At 41.5% G+C, this 12,652-nt stretch overlaps 1 protein-coding gene and 1 long non-coding RNA gene across 4 annotated transcripts in view; one reads left to right on the top strand and one right to left on the bottom strand.

Moving 5' to 3' along the window:
• GNAS (GNAS complex locus) overlaps positions 1-12,652 on the top strand; it is a 193,515-nt gene that overhangs the window by 16,710 nt on the left and 164,153 nt on the right. The window lies entirely within an intron of this gene.
• Positions 1-12,652, bottom strand: part of LOC148214274 (uncharacterized) — a 45,905-nt gene that overhangs the window by 427 nt on the left and 32,826 nt on the right. For all 3 annotated transcript variants that reach the window (XR_015798609.1, XR_015798611.1, XR_015798610.1), the window contains one exon: positions 3,514-6,833. This is a non-coding gene — a long non-coding RNA (uncharacterized LOC148214274). The remainder of the gene's footprint in view (positions 1-3,513; positions 6,834-12,652) is intronic.

Raw genomic sequence — 12,652 nt, forward strand, 5'->3', positions numbered from 1 at the left:
TGAAATTAGCTTGTCCATACTTGGCTTAACACCTGTAATGCAACTGAAAGGATTCGTACTTCTGCGGCCTTTGGGATTGGGAATTCTTCACTCACAAACACACACACACTGCCTTAAGGAAAGCAACCCTTACCGTCAAAGACACACAGGTCCCACCACCCAGTCTAGCCCAAGGCCGGGGGAAAGAGCCATGTTTTCAGAGCAAATTTGAATACGGCCAGGGTGGGGGCCAGGTGTATTGGGGGGGGTTGTTCCAGAGGGCATGTGCTGCAACAGAGAAAGTACACTTCCTAGATCCCATCAGCTGACACTGCTTAATGGATATGACCTGGAACATGCCAACTCTGCCTGATTGGACAGGCTGGGCAGAAGCCATGGAAGGCATACAGTCATTTAAGTAAACTGGCTGTATGCCATGAAGGGTGTTATAGGTATTGAATTGCACCTGGAAGCTTGCTGGTAACCAGTGCAGCCAACAGAGCAAAGGTGCTACTTTGGGCTGATGAGATACGCCCAGGTAGACCATATAATTGCACGTGCAGCATGCCCATGATTGCCCGTGCTGCTGTATTCTGGACCAGCTGCAGTTTCAGAGTGGTTTTAGATGGCAGGCCCATGTAGAGCGCATTGCAGTAGTCTATCAGGTGACCAAAACATGAGTGACTGTCTGAAGGGCCTCTGTGTCCAGTAACAGTGCAATTGGCGCACAAGATGGATTTGTCCGAAGGCCTTCTTAGCCACAGCTACTGCCTGTTTTTCAAGACCTGTGAGTCCAAGAAGACCCCCGAATTGCATACCAGTCCTGATGAGGAAAGTACAATCTTGCTCAGGACTAAAGATTAAACATTCCCTGCCCTGGGGGATCTCAAAACCCACAGCCACTCAGTCTTGTTAGGACTGAGTTTAAGCCTGTTCCTCTCCATCCAGTCCACCAAAGCTTCCAGGCAGTGGACAAGACTTTACTACATACTACAATAACTGGTCCAGAATGGAGTGGCACGTGCAGTGTTGGGCGTCTAGGTTCGCCCATATTACATCCCTGTTGCATGAACTGCACTGGCTTCTGTTTTTCTTCTAGGTGCAATTCAAGGTGCTGGTTATCACCTTTAAAGCCCTTCATGGCATGGGGCCCAGTTATCTGCAGGATCACCTCTCCCTGAGAACCTCTGTCTGTCCCACCAGACCTGATAGGATAGGCACACTCCAGGTCCCTTCCCTTAAACATTGCCATCTTGTGGGTCCTTGGAAGTGTGCCTTTTCCATTGTAGCCTCTGCCCTATGGAACACGACTCCCCGAGATCTGACAGGCCCCTACCCTTCTACCCTTCCAGAGAGCACTTACAACCTGGCTCTTCCCCGAGGATTGGAAGAGGGTGAGGCAAGAATATGGATGCATCAGAGACCAGGTTTTTCTATTTTTAGTTTTATTGCTGTTGGTTTCATACTGTTTTATATTGGTTTATATTGTTTTATTGGTTGTAACCTGCCCAGAGTTGTTTAAGGTGGGCAGTTACATAAATGTTTAAATAAATAAATAATCTGGTAAATCTGTAGTTGAGATGGATAATTGGGTATCATCAGTTCTGATTTCCTTCCTCTCCTAATGTTGTGTTGTCGCAACTCCCATATTAATCCCCACAGCAAACCCCTGGTCTTCAGCAGCATTTGTCCGCTGCATAAATACAGATGACTACCAGATGGCAGTCAAGAGATAGAAGACCCCCAATGCTTTGCTGCCACATATTGATTGATAGGTCAGACAATCAACTGGTCGACTCACAGTTCCAAGGAACAACAACAAAAGTTCAGTCAATCCTCAGTACCCCAAGAAAGAAAAAGAAAGAAAATCGCAGCTGCTGGATGAAGTTGGGAGGGGCTGGAAGAAGGAGCCCCCAGTCATGGCCCTCAGAATGTTGCACATTAAGGCTGTAGGAACAGCAGTGCAGCCCCAGACCCATTCTTGGTGCTTGTTACGCACGCACTATCTAGACAGCAACATTTAGAGTGGCGTGATTTGCTTCCAGTTCTAGCACAGGAGAGAAGCATGACAAAGCATCTGTGTGGATGTGGCCTTTAAAAAAATGTCCAACTCATACGTTACACAGAGCCTTTTTGGTGGCACATCTGGCCCTATCTGAACAGTTTTCCCTTAAGGTGCATACAATAGGAATAAGGAAGCAGATGTTTCCTGGGGGCCAAATCCAGCAACCTACCACACCCAGTTAGTTGGATGTTATCGAAGGGCAGAGCTTAGTTGAACAATATCAGCACTGATATTTTTCATTACCTTTACGGCTATCGGGTGTCTGCAAGGTGTGGTCAAAAAAGTCAAGGTGGTATCTGCAACAGTGTGATCAAAACTCCACCTGCTTTTTATGTGTGTTGTGTGCCAAACGAGCATAAAAACCAGGCAAAGCTTTGATGGCACCATCGCGGCTGCCATCTTGACCTTTTTGACCATATCCCACAGACACCACTGCCTGCTAATATAATTTGCCTTTCCTTTTTTCTATTTTAATTGGAAACTCCTGCCTGTCTGTATACAATTTGCCATTCCAACTTTTTATTACCAACATCCAAGGTGGCAAACGTACAATAAAACCAATTATCTTGTACTGATTATTCTCATTAGTACAAAGGAACAAGTAGTTTTCCATATCCTTCCCTCCTGCCCATTTCTAACACATATAGAGACATACTCTGCAACTCAACACTAAGCTGGTACCCAAGGGGTTCCAAAATCAATTAGTCACACATTTCTTAAATTACACCACATTGTAGAGTCTGTGCAGTCTTCCTACAGGCAACTTTTGAAGAAGGCAAGTAATTAAAGCAAGGCAGCAAATGAGAGCTATACATTGCTGAGTTCCTAAAATAAATCTCCTGTTTACATTGAGATGTACTGATGGAGCTCAGCATACACACCCAGGATTCTGGAGACCATAAAATTGCCTTGCCTTTTTAGAAAAGGAAAAAAAAAAGGCTCTTGAAATGATCACAGCTCATAAGCTGTAGGGTACTTATAAATAAAGGCTACATTCAGAATGGGATGGTTTAAATCAATTGCATGTTTTGTATTTCGGCAGTATGCCACATTATCCCATATACTTCAGCTCTCAGTTTTATTTGGCGCAACTAGGCTGTGCTTCTCTGAAGATTCCGTGTATCAGCTGTGGAACCCAGTATCCCACACTGTTTTTTCCTAGCCTTGTGTCACATTTATGGAGAAAGTTGCACACATTGCTCCTTGAAGTTAACTCTCTCTCAACCCAATCTATTTCATATATTCTAAAGAAAAATAGGAGGGGCCCCCATGTACTCCATTTTAAGTTCTTGTGCAAAAGTCAGGATATAAATATATCAGCAAATAAGTATTTATACATGTGAATTCTGCTTTTTCTCCTGAAGCTCAAGGCAGCTTAAATGGAGATCTCCTTCATTTTATCCCCAGAATGTCAATCCTGCATGGTAGGTAGTGCTAAGAGAGAGCGAGATTGACCCAAAGTCACTCACCAAGTTTCTGTGGCTGGAGTGGGCTTGAATCTGAGTCTCCCCAGGCCTGGACGACAGTGTGTACAACTTTGGCTTCCATTCCTGTTTCGCAACATCTTCATTCCTTTTGAAACTAAAATGGGGCAGCTTTCTCAAAGCGGATGACACTGGGATGACAGGAATTGTAATCCAAAACATTTAGAACCCAAGAGATTGCGCAATCCTACACAATCATAAAGATTCTTGTGGCACGTTTATTAACCCATTTATGGTGGCATAAATTTAGTGGATTAAAGCCCTTTCTACCAGATACAAGTTCACAAATAATTTATTTATTGCAAAGCCATAGGATTTATTATCATTCATTCATTCTTGTTAATGCTTTTGGGCTGGTTTCAGCAAAACCCATCAAGGCTGTATCCGAACCACAAAACAAAACCCTAATAGCATCAGAAAATCATTAATCCAGGAACAGCACCATAATAAAAACGTAACAGAAGCAACAGAAAGCCACACACAAAAAAGAGAGTTGACTGAAATGGGGCTTCTGTTGTAACTTTGAAAGGAATGTCTTTAATTTGGAACTAAGTGCCTTTAAGGCAGGAATGAGTGTAGGTTGTCCACAGGGATAAAGATGGCAGCCACAATGGTGCGATTGAAGCTTCACCTCTTTTTTATGTGTGCACCATTGTGGCTGCCATCTTCATTTTGTTGACTGCACCTTATGGACACCTTGAACAAGCAACATGGTGTCTATTTGCACCAATGCACAGGTAAACACTTCCCTTACCACTCACAAATCTCTGCCACACCTGACATTATTTTTAAATGTTTCTAAAAATATTAAAATAGGTGTGAAATGCTTCCCTGTGCAGCTCAAAGTGTTGCTTTTGAGCTTTAAAGAAGTAATTGGGTAGGAAGGAGAGAGATTCTCTAATTTGGTGTTTTAACAAGGATCAGATTTAATGAGGCAAATGAAGGGGTTTTGCCCCTTCTAAATTCTCTGGCCAAGTTAGTCACCTGTAGACATTTGTACCTTCTGCCCAGTTCCTCCTTTGCAATAGTGTCTTCATTTCTTAGAGAATGTAAAATAATCTTTCTTCCTCTCACCATTCTCACCCCACCATTCCCTCTAAGATTTACCTTGGAGAATTCATGCTGATTTTCTTCTTGCAAATCTTATTCTTCTGTGTGCTTTATTCCTTTTTTAAAAGTGATATCTCTAGTGATTTGCTCAGCATAGGTATTAAGTTAACCAACCTATACATTTCTGGATCTTCCCTGGATCTCCTTTGAACTCCAGGAATGCTACAATGCTTTGAAAGCTTCCGTGATTATGTGAAGAAACTTTTCCCCTTCTAAAAATCCCAGTTTGGAAATTCTCTTTATCCTTTTTGCTTTTGCAGCCCAGTATTTACTAATAATATTTTTCAGATTTTGAGAGAAAATAATCTTACACAATGATAAAATATGGTCAATTATTTTAAATAGATTTTCTGAGAGATCATCAAAAGTTCAACTCAACTGATTCTTTACTAGATTTCCACCACTGCAGTTTCAAAGAATCAGTTGTGAAAGCCAGATAAACCTTTAAAGTTGGGCTACAAGTCTGCTCTTTCTGTAATAAAAAAATGTAATAAAAATCAAACTGGCCTCACTAGAAAAATTCCTTGACGAAAACAGAGTTTGGGTTGACGAGTGGGTGGAGAGTACCAGTTGAAGGTGTAATCTGGTTTTGTATGAGATGAATCCCCTGATGATCAAATGAGGTCATGACTTGCAATTGTAAGACATTTTGATTTATTTGTGTTTTTCTATGGACAGTGAAATTCCATGTCTAAGAAGCTATTGCTGCTTCAGAAATCTGCATCTGAATTTTATGGTCCCATCAGAAGGGATAGTTTTGCTCTGTCCCTGAAATCCTGGTATACCACCATGATGGGCACAGGAGGGGAACACAGTTTCTTTTCTTTTTGTGGGAAGAGCAAAACAATGTGTGCTTAGGCATGGGCCTAAGCGGGGAGTCTGAATTACTGGCCAGTGCTGAGTCACTACTGATTGATGAATTCTCCATCTTCCGTTATTGTTCAGAAAGGACAAATTGTGGGTTCTGAACAAGTTCTACAGACTTGTGAACATGCAAGCTTGCCCATGTTTGTAGCTTCCAGGTGTTGAAAACAGTAAAAAATAGCTTGGATCAATCCTGACAATGTTTTAATCTGAAATCAAAGAATTGACTTGGCTCCCATGAATATCACGGATGAAATATCCTAACTACATGACTGAGTTATATGAAGTATCTTGCTCAAAGGCAACTTAATCTGACTGTCTTTTTGGTAGTAGTGTTCCAATAGTATCTGATCCACCCATCTTTTTGGAGTTTTCACTGGAATTTCTGAGCTTTCACTCTACATGAAAAGCTAAACATGGATAATTATATTGTCTAAACAATGGTGGCTTCTTCTGTCTTTCAGAAATTCTGGGAATGGTAGATTGATGAAGTACTAAGAGTTTTCAGTTAATTAGGATAGTTTATGGGAGGATGAGAATGACTGTTTAAATTAGCTATAGCTAGAGTACAATGTTTTCACTCAGTAGGGTGTTTTCCCACACTGGAGATGTAAACTGTCTAGGAGTCTCTCATGGGTAATGCATTTATACAAACCTTTGGAGGCATTGCCAACTGCAAATGAGCAATCTGGCTGAGGTTTTACATTTATAAAGCAATTAAAATAAGAACCTTTTAAAGTTGCTTGTGTAGAAACCACTCCAGATTATATACAATCCACTGCCATTCAAGAATTATGGCCTGAAATTGTTTGTGGTTTTGACCAGTCAATAACTTGTGCCTCTTAAATTGTGCAGAATGGGTTGTATTGGTTTCTCTGGATAGGATTTCGTTATTTTATCCAGGGAAGGAATTATTAGATTATTCAATCGGTTTAAGAAAGACATTGCCTTCCCCTTTTCATCTCCAGATATAGTGTTGGAAAGTAGGGGGCAACTGCAGTTCTGATCTCAAGTCCTTTCTCACCTTTTTGGACCTCAGAAAATATAAAGACCTCAAAGAAGTGGAAGAAACTTCATGGACAGTATTTTCAAGGATTTCCCCCCCCCCCCAATCTTTATATCCTGCATTTTACAGCAAATTTCAGACATAAAAGAAAGCAGGGGAGTCATAAAAGTTTAATTTTACAAAAGCAGTTTTCTGTGAAATGTTCTTTTTCCATTCTCTTCAGTTTGTCATCATTTCTCTTTGCAAGTATTTTAGATTATAATGTGGTGTTAAACCATGGAGTTTTTGTTTCCAGTTCTGTTTCTTGTTTAGGATAATAGGGATGCTGTGCAAAAAAACAAGAATGTTAATGGCTTGCAAGATTGAGTTACTGATAGTGCATTTTTTTCCTCAAAAAGCAGATTTGGATTTTTTGGAAGGAATGAAAACTGTCTCAGCAGCGGCCTCAAGTGCTGGAACAGCAGAATAGTCTTATCTTAAACCTGTTTGTTTAAGTCAGTGTTTCTCAACATTGGCAACTTTAAGATAGGCGGACCCCATGATGGCTGCGGAATTCTGGGAGTTGTAGTCCATTTGAAAATAGCTAAGGTTGAGAAACACTGGTTTGAGTCTTTGGGGGCATTTCGCACTGTAGGAATTCTTACACAATTTTTGTGGCCAATTATGAGAGTGCAAGAGTAATGGTATTTTTGTCCTTCTGAACACTGATTTTAATATAATTGTGTATAGGGGACCAATAGGCATTTGCATCTACATGAATATGAGAGGAAGGAAATGTGTATTTCTCTGTTCAAGCTGCCTGAGGAGAGAGAACAATTTGCAGTTCTCCCTAGATACTTCCTCCTGCAATTCATCTTCTGTCCAGCCATCTCCAATCATGACACTGAGAGTGATGGATTGAGAGATTTCTGCAGGAGTTTGTCTGCACAGGCAGATGCCTAAGACGCCTCACCATGTGTCACTGGGAGGAGGCATTGCATAACTTTACTGTTCCAGGAGCAAGAACAGGAGAGTTGCGAGTGAAGATTTGGACCCAACTGCCACTCTTCCTGGTCTACTACCTAAAAAGGCTGCTTCTTTGTTGTTAATGGAAGAGTCCATTCTTGGAGAGAAGGATTTAGCAGAACTGAGTATGAAGCTACTGCTGATAAATCCATGAATGGGCTGCTGTTCCTTAATAATCCCACTGGAGATGGATATAGGGGCTTTGCCTGATATACCTGGAGCCTGGCTAAGGACAAGGAAAGAACGATGCTGTCTGTCTTCTTACGTTTTCTGGGCAGTACCAATCAGGACTTAAGGAATGGGGTAGGAAGAGAAGAAAGCTATCTGGCTCTGCAACCAACTAGATTAGAGTGTTTGCACCTGATCTTCAGAATCTGATTAGGATTTGAGAGAATCTAAACATCTAGGGCCTGTAACTTTATCCTTACTAGACACCATGATTTGACCTGTGAAGCTCTTGTTCTTCTGCTGCTCACTGATCTTTCATTTCCCATTAGGACAGGTCAAGACACCTTGAAGCTGTTTCCCTGTGGCTTTGATTCCCCTCTTCCTTTATAATAGTTTGAGAGCCAACCAAAGGGTTCTCCCCACAATTGGGAAAGTGTGATTTTTCCTCATCTTTTAATATTATTACAGTACTCTATTTTTGAGGCTACGATACAGGTTTCCTATTTTTACCCACCACAAAATGGTGGAAAATGTGTGATTGATTTTTGATAGTCACACCACTGAAACTTGGTGGTGTGGTAAGAAGGAACTCCTTGTGGATCCAATAAACATGTTCAAGGTTCTGGGCACCCACCCTCTACTCTAATGGATAATTTACACTCAGGACCAGATGGTACCAATTTGTATTTATTTAATACATTTCTATACCACCAAGTCTTGTTACTCCTGGCACTTTACAGCAGTAAAAAATATAGAGATCAAGCCATAATGAAACCAGAATAAATAATGACACTGAAGCAGTAAATTAAGTAAAAACAATATCCATGCTCCATCTCATAACCACACCCACCTGTATTGAGTGGCATCAACTCTCAAAGGCCCTACCAATAGCTCTTTGGTTTTAATTGCTTTACCAGAGAATGTCAATGTTAGAGGCAGTCTAACCTCCAGTGGAAGACTTTCCATAAGGTGGGAGCCACCATAAAGAAACATTACCCTCAAACCCCCACCAATCTAACCTGTCAGACACTGAGGATAGACAACATCCTAGTTGGGTCCATGCTACATGTCTCCAAGCCATGAAGGGCTTAAAGGTCAAAACCAAAACTTTGAAGTCAACCATGAGCCATCACAGGAGCTGCAAACGTGGTCCCCTGAATAGCATTTGTTCTATCCTATCAGGCTTGGGATTAGAGCCATGGTACTGTAGTGGTTTCAGCCCTGCCTTGTTGGAAGGGAGCAGGGTGGGGGGAGCTTTGTGTCACTCTATAATATTTGGCTATTCAGGGCTACAAGCTCCGTTCTGTCTATATCTACCTTGCTAGGCAACTGTAGCTTGAATTTATGAAGTTCGCATTGCCAGTAGAAAATACTGGATAGATCAGACAATATGCTAAACTCTAAACCTGGATAAGCAAAACACAATTACTCTGCTCCCACTCCCATTTTAATCTTGTAACAGCCCAGTCACTAGTTGGAAGTGTAGGTAAGCCATACCTGGAGAGCTACAACTGGCCTACAATGAGTAGAAGTTGAGTTCTTTATAGACAATATGATAGCTTGTTTTGACCTCCTTAACCAGATCATTTAAAGATCTAGCTGTGGCATTCACACAGCATGCTAAGACTGGATAGTTTTAATCTTGTTCTGTTTTCTCTTTTTTTGGTAGCTTAGATTATTTTGTGAGCCAAGTCTGTTTAGTTAGTTTATTACAGTGTAGGAGGTGAATTCAGAAAATGATTTTACTCAGTAACTAAGTTAAGCATTTTGGGTGGACTTTTGCAGCTGCTTACAACAGAGGCTCTATCAGAGCATACACCCAAGATACACATATGAAATATTTACTCTAAAATGGCTACTTTAAAGTTGGGTGGTTGTATTAGCCTTCCTCAACTGTATATGCTCCAGAAACGTTAGACCAGTGTTTCTCAACCTTGGCAACTTTAAGATGTTTGGACTTCAGATCCCAGAATTCCCCAGCCAGCTTGCTGGCTGGGGAATTCTGGGAGTTGAAGTCCAGACATCTTAAAGTTGCCAAGGTTGAGAAACACAGAGGTAGACTACAACTCTCTGCATTCCCAACTAGAAAGACTGAATGTTAAGTTGTTATGAACACAACAGTAACATGAGAGTAAGCACATACAAACAAATTATAAAATTCATCAAACTAACTTAAAGCATACCATGGTGATAAAGCTATTTTTAAATAGCATGTATGTATTCGGTGTCTGTGTGCCACTGGATTTACAAGCCTAGCCAAGATGAAAAAGCTTGTGGTTTCAGCTCATCACTTTAGCATCCTTAATTCCATTGTAAAATACTCAAAATGGTTTAGAGGGGCTTTTGTATTTCAGGAGTAAAAATAAAACTGAGCACTCCAGGTGACCTGTAACCGGTTGCTGTTTGCTCCAATTCACTCAGGGCTAATGTGGCCCTTGACTCAGCAGATTGTTGTTACTTCACCTTTGTTTAAGGAGGGTATTCCTGGTCTCAAGATGATTCAGGCGACCGAGATCACGTCTCTCCAAACAACCTTTCATTTTAAAAAAAATTCCTGGGTAGAGAAACCACATGTTTGAGCACGTGACCAAGACAAGACTATTTCGTCATGGTCATAAAATGCTGCTGTACGTGTGGGTCATTTGATCATGGATTTATTGCACAATATGATTTGTGTGCTGTGTGGACCTTCCACCCCCAAAGGATATTGGGAAGCCCTGTTGATTTCAAAATACTCAGTTGCTGACGTGTTGCACTATAACAGTGAGTCCAGCATTCAGATGCTCTGGAATCTCGCAAGGGAAATATACCCATCTCTCAGCTTTATATCAGGCATATGGGAGGGTGAGAGGAAGCATAAGCCACGTCCGCACTGATGTTGCATTTGGCACAAAGCCCCTTGAACATGTCATGTTCACACTTCATTTTCTGGTTCATTTTCTCTCTGTGAGCATGGTCTTCTTTTGTGAGCATATCCACTGCCAGGAGCCATATAAATGTAGTGGTTTAAAAATGGAATAAAGAAATTGACACCCCCGCCCCCCATAAGGGAATTCCTATTTCACCCATTTGCAACATGCACAAGATGGATGAGACAAGTCCTGTAAATCTGTCTGTTTTGGACCAATGCCTAGATTGGTGGTAGCACGCCATTCTTTGTTCAGATGAGAAGTATGAGATCACAGTTTGTAGCTCTGACAGAGCCCACAGATCAGCCGCAATCCCAGCAAAATTTAATAATGCCTATTTTCATGTAGAAATACTGCAGTGAGTATTAATGTGAGACCTTGTGCAAACAAGTGCTCTTTTCTGTAAGGGAGAGATCTCTTGGCCTGAATTCTGGAGTGGCACAGCTTGGGTAGACATAACTACGCAGCTCAGTTCACAAATCCTGTAACACCATAATGCACTTTGTCTCACTCAGCTTGAGGTGTTGGGTTCTGAATGCAACTGTTATGGTTTGTAAAAGCAAGATTTAGAATAGCATGTTATCCAAATCTAGCAAATGTGGTTTATTCATGAAACTGTGGCTAAACAAATTGTGGCTTGGCATGATGAGTAAGCCAGATCTGTGCCTTGGGGGGCAGCATTTATTTATTTATTTATCCCTCAAACTTACATGCTACTTCAGTCAGACCAACTCACTAACTTCCCAGTGCAGTAATTGAGTTAAACATAAGCTAAAGATAAGCATAAGAATTAAACTATGCAGCATGTTGGTTAACTTCATGGGGTGAGTTTGGGATTAAAAATACATACATTTGTTCTTTGAATGTGGATTGGAGTAGCACATTGATAGAGATTAACGGGACTACTCTAAGCAAAGCATGTTTTTCAGTGAGTTCAAGATTTTGAATCAGACTACAAAAGAACCTTCGGTCCCTTTAAAGACTATTGCATTTGCTGTTCTAAAGCAGGGTTCCTCAACCTCAGCAACTTTAAGATGGGTGGACTTCAGCTCCCAGAATTCCCCAGCCAGCCTTAAGTCCACCCATCTTAAAGTTGCTGAGGTTGAGGAACCCTGTTCTAAAGTGCACACAATTCTGTGAGGGTTTTGCGGCAAGAGACTAACAAGGGCTACCCTTCTGGAGACACTGTGGTATAGATTCCAGGAAACAGCTATGAATTTTACCTAGTTAAAAATTCAGTCCAACGGAAGAAAAGTTGCAGAAGTGAATTTAGATCTGGGCTGGGTGAGTAAAGGATGGCTCCTTTAAATTCAGAAGAGCTCAGGTAGGAGGACCACAAACCACGCCTCTTCTTCTCCAGCAGACCCAGGGCACGTCTGGCCAGTTATAAATGGATCACGCGTTGCTATTTTTAGCCTAAGTGAGGCTTGTAAATATAAAAGGGTATAAAGTGCAAACGTAGCAACAGCAGCGTTTGTTTGCTTTATTCCCTCTTTTCCTTCTTCTTCTTGGCAGGAGGGTGTTTCGGAGGGGAGAATGAAAAGTGGAGTTAAAAGAGGTTTGTTGGGTGAACAGATGGGGACTTTGCACTCTGCTCTACTTCCCCATCTCACAGGCAGTGTGGAATGTGCAAGGAGAAAAGGAGAGCGATTTTTTTTTTCATGGACTCTTTTGAGAAAGTAGTCTTGCCAAATTCCTTGTGCTGTGGGAGAGCCATATGCGAAGACTGTAGAAGGGGTGGGAGAGAAATGGAAGGAGGGAAAGAGAGAAACGGAAGAGGGGAGCAATGGCTATGTTAGAAATGAAAAGGAAGCATTTGAGAAAGGAGAACAGAGGATGGTGGAGCAGAAGAGAAGCATCAACTTGGAACTAGATATCACAATAATATTGGGTATGTGTGATTAGGCCCTTGTTTTCCATGGCTATGAATCCTGATCATCAGCAAAATCTCTTTATTAATAAGTCATGTCTGACTTTGTGAGGCACTTTGTGACAATTTGGAAATAGGTTGGCCGTTCCCTTCTTTTGAGTCTTACTTCCTGGTCTAGCCTACAGCCCTGGG

This window comes from Python bivittatus, unplaced genomic scaffold, assembly GCF_059951505.1.
Source record: "Python bivittatus isolate LINGU-HERP-01145 unplaced genomic scaffold, Pbiv_v1 ctg000700_np1212, whole genome shotgun sequence".
In the NCBI taxonomy this organism is placed as follows: Eukaryota; Metazoa; Chordata; class Lepidosauria; order Squamata; family Pythonidae; genus Python; species Python bivittatus.